Below are 17,518 nucleotides of genomic sequence, written 5' to 3'. Positions count from 1 at the left end.
ACTCCAGTGGCAAAAAGGAAGCTGAACCTGGCCACCCCACCTCAGCTGTTTATTTCTCTGGCATGGGCGAATCCCTAGTGGCATAACCAGCCTTAGCTCATTGGGATGGGAAGGAGTGTGTCAGGTACATACTATGCCAGCTCTGTGCCACATAGGGATTCCCCATGTAAGGTTACATCATGTAACTGGTTAATCCAGCTTTAAGGATGCTTTATATGCCTCCAGAGTGGCAGAAAATAGCCTCAGGGGGTCAGGATCCATGGTGTTATTGCGCAGCAAAGCTAAGCAGTGTGGTTCCAGAGAAGGTTTTCATTTTGTTTGCAGGGATGAGGCATGCCAAAAAAACGTGGAGACTTAATTTACTGCCCCACGCAGAGCGTGTCGTTAGAGAAAACCTCATGTTGCAAGATTTGCCAGCCCTTCAAACTTTAACATGAATATTCGTGCTCTTAAAAAAGCAAAATTCAGAAAACATTAATAGATATAGTCATACATAGTGTACTGGGCTCATCTTGCTTAGGGTATCTGATTGCAGCACAACCCCATTTATCCAAAGAGACGGAGACATGTCAGAGACATCAACGCCATTCAGATAAAAAGGGCTTAGGGCAAGCAGGGGAGTTAATGGGTAAATGCTTCATTCCAGGGGTCCTAAACATGATTCAGATATACAAATGTTTTGGTTAAAGAAAGGTTGGATTATGGATAAATAGGATATTATCATACAAGTTTCTTAGAGCAAAACTTCAAGTTATTATTAAAAAAATTATATACTCTTTTTTTTTTTTTTTTTAAAGTTTCTGATATATAAGAAAAACGGTTATTACATATAGAGGAAGTTGCTTCTCTGACAGCTTCCTGATACAGAATAGGATGGAGAAGATTCAGCGCTTATTTCAAAGAAATGAAAAGAGCATTTTAAGGCTATTGAAAGGGAATTTCATTTTTTTCTTCTTTAATTTAGAACAATTCATGTAAAACTGCATGTATAAGTGTGTGTGTGTCTGTGTGTGTGTGTATATATATATATAAATAAATAAATAAATAAACATTTAAAATAATCAAATTTATCTTACAGTTAGCACTGGGTAAATAATGCAAAAGTTTCCCAAGAATATTATTTACATTTTAAAGGAATTGATTTTGGCTGAGCTTTAAATGAGTCACCATGTGAATCTAGTGGATCGGCCACAGGACGGAGAATTAGGAGACCTGTGTTCTCTTCCTGATTCTGCCACTGACCTGCTATGTGATCTTGGAAATCGCTCCATGCCTCAGTTTCCCATCCGTAAAATGGGATCAATGATACTTTCCTTTATTAAAGCACTTTGAAATCTATTATTGAAAACAGTATATAACAGTAAACGTTGTTAACACTGACAAAGTTATTAGCAGGAAGCAGACTTCAGACTCACATACACAAGTACTCAGAGCTGGCCAGACTAGGTGGGACACTCATACTGCATCCTCTAAAAAGACGTTGCATTGGCTGCACACCCTGGGAGCTGCAAGAAGCACATTATTTCCTGAAGCTCCCAGGAAGAACAGCAAATACTCTATCCTTTTAGTGTGTGCTTCCCACCTAGCTCAATAGGGAAGTGAACTCAACTCTGCCTCCAATTCAAGACAGCACCTTAATGGCTCTGTCAAGCCGGTGGAGTGTTCATGCACTGTGTCTGTGCAAGATGAAGGCTGGTAAGTGTGCCCTTGCAATGTCATTTTTTGCACCTGTTGTGGTGCACTCTTAAGTCTCTGCTCCCTCTTTCACGGTCCACAAGCTCATGCAGGCTTGGTCCCACATTCCCTGATTTTTGCACAACATGCTGAGGAAATTATATTTATTTCTCCTTACAACATTCACCTGCCCATTGCCTCTGAAGCAGACTCTTTCTGGCCAGAATTGATATGAACATTCCTGTAAAATACACCATAATCTACACGGAGCAAACATGCTTTGTTCCAGCTTCCAGCACTGAAATCTACTTCATTGTACAAGTGAATCCCTCCTTTTCTGACCCAATTCTTATTATTGATGCTATTATTGCTACCCTCACTGATGTGGATGTCTTAGAACTCCAAGATGTGGGAATATGTTTTATGAGCTTGTAGGCTGGTGGCACAGTCCAGCCTGGGCGCCGCGACCGTTCCTCAGGCCCAGGCTCTGAGGAAGGCCACAGCACCTTGGTTTAGGGAGGGGAATAAGCGGTGCCGATTACAAGTCTTTAGCCCTGGCCCCCAGCAGGGCGGGCTTCCCTCACAGTCTGTAGCCCTCTGGCCCTCACGTAGGGCAGGGCTGATAAGGAATATATAGCCCCCGGACTTCCAACAGGTGGGGCTGCTAAGCAGTCTGGTGCCCCCGGCCCTCAAGCAGGGTGGGGCTGGTAATCTTGGTATCCTCTGGCAGGCAGGTTCAGAGGAGCCAAGCATTCCCGGGGTGGTTAGGGAAGCGGGGAGGGGGATGCAGGTCCACCCAACTCCACTGCGTCCCAGCCCAGGGCTCTACCAGTGGCAAAGTGGTTTGCCACTGAGTCAGCAGGGCTCCAGCCACAACACGCTGACTGGTTGGGCTATCCCTGGGCTACTCCTCCCACCCCTGTACCCAGGTACCTGCAGCCAGGGGTCTTTCTCCAGGTCGCTGGGGTAGACAGTGAGCGGGAGCCCCATGAGTCCCTCACTGTCGACCAGCGGCAGGTCCGGAAACTCCTCAGGGTCATCAGCAGAGGGCAGCTCCTCCAGGTCCCAGGGTCCCAGTGGGTCCTCCAGTATACCAGGCTCAGGTAGCTCCAGTGGGTCCCCAGCATCAGGCAGCTCCTCCAGGTCAGGGATGGCCTCGGGGGGTTGCTCCCATTCAGTTGCCTTGGGTAGCGCTTCCCAGTCACTCAGGCCCGGCAGCCCAGGCAGGCCTGGAAGGCTCCTGTTGGTGGGGTGGATGCTCCTCACAGCCACAGGGCCTGGGTCTAGCCCAGACCGCAGCCTCGGGGAAGACATGTCTGTCTCCAGCAGCAGCCTTTTTCTGACTGAACTGCTAGACCGGCCTTTTATACTGGCCTCTCCTGTCTTGGCTCCGCCCCTTTTCCCCCAGGGTATTCAGCCTGCAGGGCCTTGTTCTGCCCAGCAGGGGGGTTTTGCAGGGCCTCGATCTATCCAGCAGGGGGGTTTCAGCTTGTCCTCGGGCCCAGGCTCCAAGGAAGGCCACAGCGCCTTGCTACAGCGTCATATCATGCCTTCTGCAGGAGAAAACTGTGCAAGGGTGAGAAAACTAGGCCAGGGTGAGAAAACTCCATGTGTTTCAGCTTATGGAGTTTCTACAAATCATCCTGCTGCAGAGCAGGGGCTGGGCACATAGTGATGGGAGTGTGTTGGGATGGGGGCATGACCCTCCCAAATAATGGAAGTCTAGCTAGGGATCCACAGTGAAATCCTGCAGCTCTAGATACGTATGCAGAAGGTCAAGGAATTAATAGGGCATTCTAGTGCATCTGCACTTCTCCCCAGGGTTCGTGTTTCCCATGGCAGCTCAACTCTCCTGGGGAACTCGCTCCCACTCCATACATGGGCCAATACTTGCCTTTCAAAATAGGCTTGATTTTGTGGAATGGGATTCTGCATAAAATTATTCTCATAAGAAAATCCATATGAGTCTGGAGGGGGATGATGCTATGGAAAACAGCTCACCCCAAGGCCCACTGCCTCAGGGCCTGTGAAGAGCCTCAACTGTCCAGAGTTTGATCTGTCCAGAGCTTGACCTAAAGGTTTCTGTAGAGTTGGCGAGAAGGGGGAGGATTCTCCATTGGCTTATTCCTTCTTCCACTGGTAAAATGTAAGACTTTTTAATCTGTTTTCCTGACCACCATACTTGTAAAGGGAGTGCAGGAAATGGCCCTAAGTTTGTAAAGTACTGTGGATATTCATGATGCTCTGAAAGTGATTTTCAACAACAAATAATGACAGCAACAACGTGAGATAAGGATGACGTCAGGAACAAGGCTGCCATGGCATGTGGTATAAGGTAAATACAAAACAAAGCCCCCAACCGAACCAAAATAAAATAGAAAAATACAAAGTGCACAAAAATAAATAAACAAACAAAACCCACACTGAAATCTATTAATTGGAGTTCATAGAGCTTCATCTCTAACTTGTCACTAGATGGCAATATTTCTGAAATTAACTGTAGTGCTATGAGAAAGAGATCGGTATTGCACTGTTATATTCCTAAGGGGTAAAGGTCATGAGCGATACTATTCCATAAAGGCTCAGCAGCTTCAGAGATTTAAGGAAGACAATACAAAGGACCATGAACCACTTTTTCAAGATCAGTTCTTCAAGTAAAGGCATGTAAAATCCACAGGCTTCTGTCTGTCCTTGTGGGTTGCTCAATAGCTGTCTTTAAGCTTTGCAGGAACTGACTTTGTATGTCCTTTTGAAATGGAATAGTCCTGTTTGTAAGTAATTTTGGTTTTGTTTGCACAGGGAAGTTTTTTTGAATATAACCCAAGATATGAATTTAAACAACTATAGTTATTCCAGTATGACTCCCTGTGCGGACACTTATTTCATTGAGTACCTTTTTCCAGTTTAGCTTATGTCCAGGGACATGCGCAGGAATACAAATGTGACCATTTTTGGGAAGAAGTTTGAACTAAATCAAATTACGCCATTTTTATATGGGAATAAGAGAGTCCTCATGGGGGCTTATACCGACATAACTACCAGTATAATGGGTACATCTTCCCCATGTGGACAAGGCCTTAGGGACAAATGATAAGATCGATTTCTAATTCAGAGCATGAGACAGGGAATAGGAGCGGCATACAGCATGGAAAACCTCAATGGAGAAATTGCCCCATTGATGATTTGCTGATTGTCAGAAGGAATATCCCTAAAAAGAAAATTTGTGTGATTTCCTCTCCTGCTCCTTCCTCTGTCTGTCTCTCACACACACGTATACACTGTCGCTTTCTCTCTTTCTCACTTACTCTCTCTTCTCTAGTTTGAAAATCAAATGTAGTTAGTCCTGTAGCTCAAGTAGTAGAAATCTGTGTTGAAGAGTCACGGTTCAAACCTGGTAATAATGCATTGTAGGGGGGTTGTTACAATTGTACATAACAGGCCATATGAAACTTTTGCTCTCTGATAATTAGATGTCTTAAAGCTACTGCAGGTCCCCATCAACATATCATTCTGCATTTAAAACACTACATTTCTGTCAGCTATATAGACTTTCCAAAGCAACTACTGTCAGAGCAAAAGTAATGAGATAGTGCACTCGTTGGATTAGTGAAATGCTTCACCAGGTAACCTCAAATTAAACAATATGGAAATTATTCACAGCTGAAAAATTTCAAGGTCTCTGGTTCTATCTGGTTAGGTCTATAATAACAAATGCTAATCAAGTCTCATTGTCTGAACAGGCTACTCAGGTTGTTAATCAGGACTGTTGGCTTTGAATGAGGCAGATCCTATGCTATTAAAGATGATGTCATTCTTTACTAAAATATCTGTTTTCCCCAGAGCAAAGAAGGATTTGCCATCCCAGATCAAACCCTTGGTCCATCAAATCTGGTATTCTGCCTCTGGCAGTGGACAATATCCAGTGCTGCTAAGGGAAACCAATCCTCCCACCCCTAATTCATGTAGCCATTTATACAATGCTGCACATGAACAAAGAATTCCTTCTTGTCCCCTGCAGGTGATCAACTTATGCCCTAATGAATGAGATTTGATTACCCTTATTGTGACGTCCATACATTCAAATGTTGTTAATAGTTGGAATATATCCCATTTTGTGTTTTTCCAAATCCATCCAAAATTTGGGGACCTGATTCATCACTGTGCTACCCCAGTTTTACACAAATGTAAACGCCATGGATATTCCTGGAATTACAGTAAGAGTTTCTACAATGCTTTATCAAATTTCTCAGAGGGTAGATTAGAAAGGCTTTTCTAATTAAGTACTTTCAAGACACCACACTCAGGTAAAGACAGGACACACTTGATTAAAGCAGTAATATACTGAAAAGCATATGGTAACTATTTAATGATGCATAATATATGACACTATATCAGCTAAAAATGCAAATAAACCTATAAATAATGTCATGCTGCTGCTCATGTATGTCGCTTGCTATACCTGCTTGTGCTATGACCCTGTCAGCTCTCCTAAGTGAAGCAGGGTTACACTGGATCAGGACTTAAACGGAAGACCTGCAGTAAACGCTGCATGAAGTCGCACTGATTATCTTGTAGGTGATACTTTTCTCTCTGAACCAGTCCCCCAGGTTGTTGAGGGCCACTTTGCTGTTGGAAGCACATAAAACTGAGATCCTCACCATCTGATCATTAAAGAGTCAATGGCTCTTTTAGTAAAAGTAGGGCTATTAACGCTGGAGTCATAGCTAAATGCTAGCCTAAGTAACTACATTCTGCCTACCAAAAGCGGCCCCTGAAGAGTCAATGGGAACAGATATTCTACACTTCCTGGCCCTAAGCTCTTGTGTGGTGTTTCTGTTGCTGCCAATGCCACCGCATGTCCTCGCCATAGTGGCTGCCTAGCAATGGTGAGTGATGTGTTGTGCCTAGTATGTACTTGATTTGTGCTAGTAATTAAACCTGTAAAGTGCTTTGGGATAAAAGGCACTATGGGCCAAACCCTGTAGTTCTTAATCAGGCAAAACACCTGAGGGCCTGATTTCTCATTTACATCAAGGTCATTGGGTATATCTACACTGCTATAAAATGCTTGCGGCTGGCCCAGGTCAGATGACAGGCTTGCAGGGCTTGGGCTGTGGGGCTATAAAATTGCAGTGTAGATGTTTGGGCTCTGGCTAGAGCTTGGGGGAGGAGCCCAGAGCCCAGCCTCCAACCCAAGCCCAAACATCTATGCTGCAATTTTATAGCCCCACAGCCCGAGCCTTATGAGGCCAAGTCAGCTGACTTGGGCCAACCGTGGGTGTTTTACTGCAGTGTAGTCAGACCCTTACAATGCTCTGGCAGTATAAACAGCCTTAAATGTTTACACCCATTTTAAAGGTCCCTTTACACTACCAAAGTAGTGTAAATAAGAATCTGGCCTCTGGGAGTTCTGCCTGGCTAAGAACATCAGGATTTGGCTCTCTGTAAATATAAGCTCATACTCATTATGTTCTTCCCAAGACAGAAAAGAAACGCCCTAGTTATGAATACTCACTAACCTGAACTATCAGAAGACTGACAGCAAGCGCAGTACTGCCAGCAAGAGAACTATATAGTATTTTGTATAACTCAGTAAAAATGGACTGCCCAAGCAAAGGAGATACGTGCGTACAGCAGCAAATGATCAAACAGGAGAGTAGCAAATGCAAATGACATTTCAAGGTGAAATCCTTTAGCGAAACAAGATAGCTAAAAGTGAATGTTCCAGTATCTTGTGTATGTAGCTGGCTGATAAAAATATGTGCTCTTGAGCAATGCAATCATTCTGAAAAAAGGATCAGTCCTTGGAAAGGAAGGGGAGTTAGGAAGCTTAGATGAAGGTAAGATGAAGAACAGCACCATTTAGGCTTCCATAGTTGTCACTATTTCTCCAGGGACAGCGTTTGCTGCATTCTTGTATGATTTACTGAAACTACATAGGCATTAATCATATGTCACTGGGCAATGCAGCATACTGCTCAGCAAATGATACAATAGAATATAGGGGAAGGACCAAGATTTTTTTTTTTTTTTTTTTTTATAATCATAAATGCCCAGTTTGGGCCTGATTCTGATTTCACACTGGTTTTACATTGGTGTAACTCCATTGACTTCAATGGAGTTACTCCTGTTTGACACCAACATGTGGAGAGAATCAAGCCCACTGTGTGGAGCATGCTATCAGGGATGTTTACAGGTCTGAGTGTTTGTAAAGCATTCATCCTTCAGTTAAAAGTGTTCTGAGTGTCTGATGATGTTGTGGTAATGCTAACGACACTTATTAATGGCAAACCAGAAGATGAAAAAAGGGGAAAGTCCTCCTTCATTCAGCTTCTTGGGGGAGAGAAGAGTAAACTCGCCCGTGTGACTGAGGAACATGATGTGATTCTCTTCTTACTAACACCAGTTTTACAATTGTGCAATTCTACCAACTTCCATGGAGTCACTCCTGATTTACACCATTAGGCCTTGGGCTGGACTGGAAGAGTGAACATGCAATCTGAATACTAAGATTGTGTGAAAGGTTGGCAGAGAATCCTGACTACACCTGAAGTCGGAGTGGGTTCACATTCTATTGCTATCTACATACCTCAGCTCAGAGCTGGGAAAGGAACCTGCCCCTGCCCATCTCAGGACTCAGAGACCTTCTGTATTTCCTTAGATGTCGTCAGGGGAGCTGTCTGCAGGTGCCACCTCCTGTGTCTGGATTTCTATGCCCCAACGCATTTAGGAAGTGCTGGGTGGCTGCTTTGGGGTGTGATCATTGCCAGGTAAGAATCATTGCTCCCCCAAATCCTAAAGGATTTATGGTTGAGGGCAGGATGTGCTTGCCCCATCTCCCAATTGGGCAATGGAAGAAGGGAAACTCTCTCTCCGACTGCTAGCCTCAGGCTTTACTATGCTGGCAACACCAGACATCCCATAATACCTAGAAGGGTAGCTAAGGAACCCAGAAGGAGCCTTAGTGACTGCATACGAGGGAAGAGCGGCATCATAAATTGCAGCGACATGGGTTTTTCTCCAGCTTCACCATTTATAGCCTTGCAAAGCAATTGTGCAGCTCACGGCTGATGGAAAGCAAGGATTTATTTCAATTTCAGAAATGGGAGCGGTCAGGAAAACTTCCTCAACCCCAGCAATTTGAGGCTGCCTGATCGTCCTGAAGCTTCAGGTTGTTTGATGCTTTGAGCTGATAACTGAGCAGTTCATTGGCATTGCATTGTTTTTTTCTGGAGAGATAATTGTCTGCACTGTAAAAGAGGCCAGCCGGTCCTGGGGGCCACTTCAAAAGGCAGCGCTGGAAGGGTATTGACACCCAGGGTATTGATGCTGGTGCAATGCATCCGCTCCCAGAATATAAACTCCATGGCCTGATTCCCTCCCATGTACACTGCTTGCTAAGGCATTGTTTGATAACACATTACTCACCGTTGGTTGGCAAGACAAAGTACTGCTAAGTGTTCTGAGTGCAAAGTGCAGAGTCCTCTGCAATTATCCATGACGTCTAACTCCCTTAATCAGCCAAAAAATATTTTCTTTCTAATAGTGTGATGTGATGGTTAGTGCTACTGAGGCAAGAGTTAAGGAATTAGCAGGTTGTTGACCTTTAGCCAGGAGAGCTGTCACTGAGGGCTATACATAATGCCAAGTGAAAGAGTCTGGGCCATTCTAATCACTGTGAGAATAAGATAAATACATTTTGCACTGGAGGCATGCATTTAAGGTAGCATGAGAGAAGAGAGAAAGCTGGAACAGGGAGCCACTCATGAGAAATGCTGCAAACCCAAGCACTGAGGAAACATTTTTATCACACCCATCATCTTGTTTATTATTATTATTACTTAATATTTGTATTACCATAGTGCCTAGGAGCCCACTCACAGACCAGGACCCTATTATACTAGGCACTGTATAAACACAGAACAAAGACATAGTCCCTGCTCCAAAGAGTTTACAATCTGAGTATAAAAGACAAGAAACAGACGGACTGCAAGGGTAATGCAAGGAAATGAAGAGACACGTGTGTCTCTGACACAAGTGGCAGGCAGCTATTTTAGGAAAGCTTTAAAGAGTTATAAAAACCCACTGGGACTATTTTTCATCTCTCTCCCCCAGGAGCCATGGTTACAATGAGTCCAATAGTATGGGGCTGAGAAAGAGACCCTCTGAAAAAGGCAATAGGAGAGCAGGTGTCTGGCACCTTTGGGGATAATTAGGGGAATAGGGGAGCCTTTTTCATTCTACTTCTGTCTCTTATTCTTTCCCTGCTCCCCCTCTCAGCCCACCGCCCCAGCCCTTCACTTTCCAGCTAGCAGGGCACATGTGCAGTTGACCACTGTACCCTCCTCCTCCTCCTCGGATTCCCTGCTGCTGCTAGCAGCTCCATACTGGCTGGGAGTCTGCAACGGGAGCATTGAGAGGGGAAGAAGAGGCAGCCAGGTTGCCTACTGAGCCAGCACCACAGCAATCCCAGCAGATAGGAGGAGGAACTGCAGGGGAAAATGTTGACTCCTCCTTGACAGCGCTTTCAGCCCAATGGGCTGAACAAATGCATGGAGCATTCTTTTAAACTAATTCAATAGTTTTGTCATCCTGTAAGAGAATATCTGCAACCTATAAAATAGGGCTTGATTAGATTCCTCATTCAAAGAAAATGGTACATTCATAGTTTCAGCATTGCCAAACCCAAGCTTTTAAAAATCATGAATCAGGCCCTCCAAAATCATGAGATGGACTGAAAAATCATGGGATTTTTAAAAATAACAAACTTGAGCTTTTTAATTTGCCTTCTGCCATTTGATCCTTTGGGATATGCTCAGACAACATTTTAAAGATTGTCTCTGCTAGACACTTACTAGGGCTAGAAACTTACTTTTTAAAAAAGACGGGAGCTAAGATTTTAATGTAATCACAGGACTCCAGGAGTTGGGACTTTAAGAAAAACACTAAATATTGCAAGACTCACAACAAAATTGCAAGGGTTGGCAACACTGACATCCTCTCAAGGCTAGCTCATAAAATCAAGAAACCCCTGTTTGTCTATTCCAGCTGTATCAGCAGATAAATAGGAGTAATACAAATAACAGTTACTTCTTGCTAGTCAGAGCACCCACTGCTAAGCATATCTCAGAAACATTTCCATCACTATGTCTTCCCAAGGAAGCTATTGCCTATCTACTTCAATATTCTATTTCAATATTCATAGTGATACATGAGTATAGTGGGCTATTTGTAACTGGACCATTACTCTATGCTTCATTACTCTCACAACATTTTTTGGTTATATGTATTTGTCTTAATAGCAAATTACAGGCATTATATACTGCAGCTGTTACCAGTTACAAATATATTGTGTTCCTCTTGTTCAATATACCCTGGGCTTGTACTGATGAGGGCTGAAGACAACAGAATATCCTACATAAATAGATCATTTAGTGTAAAATATATAGGGAGCACAAATGAGGGAAGAAAAGTCTATCTGCATTGTTTGAAATCATTAGATTTCACAGAATCTACTCATTGTTGCAGAATTATACAGCAGATGCTCAACTTCCATTTTAAAAACTTCGTTTTCTAACCCATGTGGTTGCAAAGGAAACCTTCCAGACGTAAACTGTCAGCCTGCAGGGAACCTGAAAGAGTAGCTCAGAGGTGGAAGCTTTCTTCATTCATATCATTTAGGTGTTGGCTAATGTTGCCACATAAGAAGAAGCATGACCCCTCCTACACTTCAAATAACTTTATGCCAGCAATATTTTGCAGTTCTATAACATCCTCCTTCTGAGAATTTCAAAACATTTTGCAAACAATAATGAGTTAAGCATCAGAAATCTATCCATCGACCTATCTATCTGATGTAATGCCCATTGTTGTTTCCAGTGTTGTTGTAGCCATGCTGATCCCTGAAGACGAGCTCTGTGTAAGCTCAAAAACTTGTGTCCCAAACATAAATTGGTTCACTAGAAGATGTTACCTCCCCCACCTTGTCTCTCTAATAGCTGGTGTATCCACATTTCAGCCCTGGTCCTGAAAGACATATGCATATGCTTAACTTTACAGACTTTGGGCTTGATTTTCAGAAGTGATGAGTGCTCACAACTCCAGTTAACTTCAGTGAGAGCAGCAGATTCTCAGAACCTCAGAAAATCAAGGTATATCAGTAGTTGCATTGAAATGAATGGGAATATCACAGTGCATAAAGTTAAGCATGATGCATTAAACATTGCAGGATTGGAGCTTTATATAGCGCCTATCACCATAGTATTTAGGCACTGTAGTTTTAGTTATTCGTAACTGTTGACCCTGCAGCCACAATTCTCACTGGTGCCAAAGATGGATCAGTAAAGTCTGTGAACCAAAGTACAGCAAAAAGCATGATATGGCATCACAAGTGATCTTTGTGCTGCTGCTATCAGATTTTAGCAACAATCCATAGCCTAAACATGCTTTATAATCCACAGCATGTTTGGAGGAGGAGTCATCTCACTGAACCACAAAAATAATAGGAATTAACTTGATTTTTTTAAAACAATATTTGTGTGACATATCAAATTTAACACGTGTGCAGTGCTGGGGAGGATATGGTGGTTGTAGCACATGTAGGTACCAATGACATAGGGAAAGGTGGGAGAGAGGTCCTAGAGGCCCAGTTTGGGTTGCTAGGTAAGCGATTGAAGTCTAGGACCTCCACAGTAGCATTCTCTGAATGCTTCCAGTTCCACGCTCACTTAGTCAGGCAGAACTGCAGGGTCTTCATGCGTGGATGAGATGATGGTGTTGGGAGAAGAGATTTAGATTTAGTAGGAACTGGGGAACCTTTTGGGAAAGGAGGAGCTTATACAGGAAGGATGGGCTCCAGCTAAACCAAAATGGAACCAGAGTGCTGGCATGTAAAATTTAGAAGGTCATAGATGATTTTTTAAACTAAGGGCTGGGGGAAAGTCAACAGACAGGTGCAGAGGAGCACACGGTTTGGACAGTCACATACCTTAGGGGAGGATCTATTTATGGGGAGTCTCTATATCCTAGTAAGGAGATGAGGGTGGCAGGTAGGAACTGAAGAGAAACAGTCAGGGTTGCCAACCATCCATAAATTTACAGACAATCAGTAAAAAATGTACAATTTTAACATGGTCCATAAACTCACAAATAAATGAAAATGTCTGCGAAACTGGGTAGAAATAAGACATTGTATTTTGACATTGATTGTCATCATTCAGAATCACTTCTTGTATCATAAAACTACACGGACCATGACTTTATCAATTTCCTGTTTTCTATTATTGCACACACCCAAAGAACCCGACTGATCAATTAACTGCAGCTAAAACAATAGCGTAGTTCCGAATTCCTGTGTACAGAATATTGCGAGTTAGTACAGGCTTTTGTGACATTATTGTATGGTTTATGGTATGTTTAGTGATGTCAGTAAAAAGTTTACCATGTCAGTCATAGATTTATATTAAAGTATTATAGCTGTAATGCAAGGTACCTTACAAATCACATCCTGCATGAAAGCTAAGGCAGTTAGCATACATATGTTCGGGACCTTTGGCCCAGATAAGTAATGATTAGCTAAAGGATAAGACATATGTGGTTATAACCTTTACCCTAGATAAGTCAGGAGGCATCAAAACAAGGGGGGCTGTCTCAGGTTATGCCCCGAGTAAACTTCACAGATACATCACAAAACCCACAAAAAGGGCCAGAAATAACAAAGGTGAGATAAGCAAACTGTCTGGAAAGAATATGGATATGCCATTAATATGCACGGACCTTCCAGCCTATAGAATACGTGTACTCTAATAATTTGGGGGTGAAGAATCCAAGTTTGGACTTAGAAGGAGGACCCATATTGCTCAGGGTATAAGAAGGGGCAAATTGTGTTACTTGGGGCGATCGTCAGCTACTCCTTCTTGAAGCTTCTTTTAGTTAGTGTATTAAGATTTTTGTTCTTCGTTTATACTTAGTAGTATTTGTAGTGTTACTCTTAGCCTTATAGCTCTTAGCTCTCGAGCATTGCCTAGCTCTCCACCCCTCTACTCAAGAGTTGAGGAACTGGACATCTCTCTCAACCAGGTCATCAGGGAAGGGTGTGAGTATATTAATCCAAAGCATACCATAGAAATATAGATATCACACGTGTCTTTAAAATAAGGCTTCAACCCTATCCATTATCCATCCGATTGTTCATTTTCCTTTAATCAGTCATTTGTCTAACACTTTATGTTCTCTTAATAAAAGCTGGTGAAATTATCCAGATTTGGCTATCAGTATGAGCATTCCTGTTGTGCACCCCGGGGTCCTTATAAAACTCTTCTGGAGCCTGATTCCGGGACAAGAACCTCATTATCTTCTGATTAGATCACTTGGTGAGTTTATAACCCCATTCAAGTGACTAAACACCCAAAATCAGGCAACAGCCCACAAACCACTCAGAGACCTCGACTTTGTGCTCCCACCAGCGCAGTTTCTTTACAGATTGCTTGCCCACAACCTTCTATTTACAAACAGTCCAGCTTAATAGCTTCAGGGGCCTCGCAGTCTCAGCCACTAACTGAGGGGAACTCTCCCTACTCCATGGCTTCTCCATTTCTGGTTTATCCCTCCTGCACCTCCTTCCTGGGAGCGTTTTGTAGTCCCTGGCTAAGAAGGTGGGCAGCTGCTCCCCACTGGCCCACTAAGTGCAGACTTACTCAGCCAGCTCCAATTCTCTTTCCTTAATTGGGGCTCCCATGACGGAGGGCTGGCTCAGCTTTCCTTTGTCTAGCACCCCGTCACATAGGCCAGCATGCAGTATTCATAAATGATCACAAGGCAGCTTGTGGAATTAGAATTTTTGCAGGATCAAAAAACAAATGTGAGAAAGAAACATTAAAGAAAGAGCTGAAATGTGGGCAATGCAGCCTGATGGTTTGACCCCCATTCCTTTGATTACACTAACTTAGTTCGAATTATATTAATGCTTCGTTGTCTTTTTTTCCCCACATTGCCTTGGAATGACTTAGGAATTGTAATTCTGGTGAACCTTAGTAGGTGTAAATGGTCTGCTATGTAATCTTCATTGACTGTGCTCCTGTCAGCCCAGAGTTTTGTCTGGCTATGTCCCCAGGGCTTGACTAAGGCTTTGGTGCTGCAGAAGTGAGAATTGAGCTTCAGTTCAATGAGCTCCACAGGGCCAACGCCTCAGACATGCAGAACTCCTAAGATCCATAGGACTGGAAGTCTTGTGAAGCTCTGTCCTGCATCAGTGCTAGGCTCTGCAACTTCAGTACCATGGAGCTCCTAAACTCCATAAAAGTGCAGACCCAGCAGCCTTTGGGCAATCTGGCCAATTCTCCATAATCAGCCCCTTGCCTTGAGCACAGATTCCATCTCCTGCTGAGCTCACTCCCCTTATTATCCAAAGGTTTAAGACGTTCCCAGAGAACGTCAAATAATTTGGGCTGTACTGTAAATAATCTCCCTTTAGCTCTGAAAAGAGAACTGATAGCACAAGAGGACTCACACAGATGCAGAGGGGCAAGCTTTTCTTTATAAAAAGAGTTCCTTTCCAAACTGTGATTAAATCTTAATGGTCCAAAATGCTACAACTTACAGTTCTGCAGCCCTGCAAAATTTTATTTGCCCTCACCCAGGTCACAGAGTTGGTGTGTTTTTTGACTGGTGAGTAAAATATATATATATATTTTATTGATTATCATCAATCATCAGAGTGAAGGGCAGATACATAGGATTCGTGCCTGTGCTAGTCAATTTTGAATGACAATTTTGCAAGGATGCAATAGTGTAATTACATTATTTTGGGCAATCATTGACAAATAATGTAGTGGTTTTAATAACTGCAACAACCATCACTTAGGATTTTTGCGTCTCTTTTTTACAGTCAGGATAATCAATATACACCGAAAAGGTGCACAAAAGAACTGCTGAACAGCAGAATTGCTGAGTTGGCACAAGCTTCACAGGAAGAGGAAAGCAGGGGGAGTTGAACTAAATGAACAAAGAGTGCATGCCATGGTTGTTTTCAAGTCAAATGAAGAGTAAACATATCAAACCATAAATCTTCAGGGCCTGAAGTATCAGTGGTGAACCAGCCCTTTCCCATTCTTCTGAGTGATTTAAGGAGTACAAAAATTAATGCACATGGGTCTAATATGCCTTTCCTTTCTCATTTACTCTACATGAAATAAGAAGAAACATTTCAGGCCCTAAACTTTCTTTAGGCCCAATTCGACAGTGGCAACTTATTTGCTGCCATTGCTGTCATTTCCATTTGGGGCACTCTTACAAATGAACTTTTAAAAAGTGATTATTTACATTACCCAGATCTGAAGTATTCATAGGTCTTGCTTAATGACAAAAGCATCAGCTGTGAATCAAACACAAAGCCCTGCTTGAGCCCGAGCATGGCAATATCCTCAGCGAGCAGCTGAGTCATCAGGTGTAATCAAATCATGTAGCATAAAAACTCAGAGATGGGGAAGACTGTGGTCCACTATGCCCAATCCCTGCAATCATAGGAAACTGTGATTAGATCAGGTTATGTCCAAATGATGCTAGCAGATGATCTCGGCTCAATGCTGCAGCGGGAAGCAAAAATCTTCAAAGGGGGCTGTCACTATCAGGTGGGGGAAAATGCCTTCCCGTCCAAAATTTAATGATCATGTCAATCCTGGGTTATGGCCAGCTCCTTCAGATACAAAAGACAACTGTAACAATTGGTCACTGTTCGACTTTCAGATGGGAAATGAAAGATGAATCTCATTGCCACCAAACAAGCCTTATTTCATCTGGCTGTATTTCCAGGGTGCAGGGTATCTTCCTCATCCTCATAAAATGCATAGTAGCATATTCTAAGGGTGGTCATGTTAGACCCCCCTTCCCTCTTCAGATTTCTTTTCCTTATTTCAGGTACTTTTATGGCCCCCATACCTATAGTATCTGAGCACCACAGTCTTTACTATATTTATCCTCATAACACCCCATTGAGGTAGGGAACACCAATCATTCCCATTGTACAGTTGGGGAACAAAGGCACACAGAGAGACTCAGTAATTTGCCTAAGATCATACAAGTGATGACAGAGCAAGGGCTTGAACCCAAGACTTCTACATACTAAGCTAGGGCCCAAACCACTGGATCATACTTCATCTCTAGAAAGTGTTATTAGAATTCTAACAAGCAGAGACAAGGTAAGGGAAAACAAGAGAAGAAATGTATTATTAAATCCTCTATAAAAACAATGCACCATGTGCACACAGGGGATTATTAAACAGGGGATAACATGCATGCTTACTAACATGGCATCTATACAGGGAAGTAAGAGAAACATGTACATAAAGGGAAAAACTTCTAGAATGACTTTTATTAACCAAAAATGCCAACAGTCTTTGGCTAGACTGAGTTACTTCTAGCAAAGCCCTTAGCAGTAGCCGCTGATGGAGATTTAGATCATCCTGGAGACATCCTCTGGGTGCCCTGTTCATATTCTAGGACTGGGATTAGGTTATTCGGGCTATCCTTCATTCACTGTATTATTCCTTCCTGTACCCCAAAGGTCATCAGGAGCTAAAGGGAACCCTATAAAATGGAAGCAGAAGGGAAAATAACTGAAGTTATCAGGGAGCTAACTAACCCAGAAGGCTCAAAATAGATAGCTCCCCATGCACCCCTGAGTTGATCAGTTACTGGTTTTTGCTGTGCCCTGAGCAGGGCATTTTGTTTTGCTTGTTTAAGGCTATCTACTTATTTTCTCCAACTTTTAAATATAAACTCCTGACAACAAACACTTGGGAGATGCTTTTTTTTTTTGCTGTTGGACTCTGCCGGCCAATTCTGTTAC

Source organism: Emydura macquarii, unplaced genomic scaffold (assembly GCF_026122565.2).
Source record: "Emydura macquarii macquarii isolate MOO-44397 ecotype Brisbane River unplaced genomic scaffold, CSIRO-AGI_Emac_v2 contig_3517, whole genome shotgun sequence".
NCBI lineage: Eukaryota > Metazoa > Chordata > Testudines > Chelidae > Emydura > Emydura macquarii.
This window is presented reverse-complemented; position numbering follows the sequence as displayed.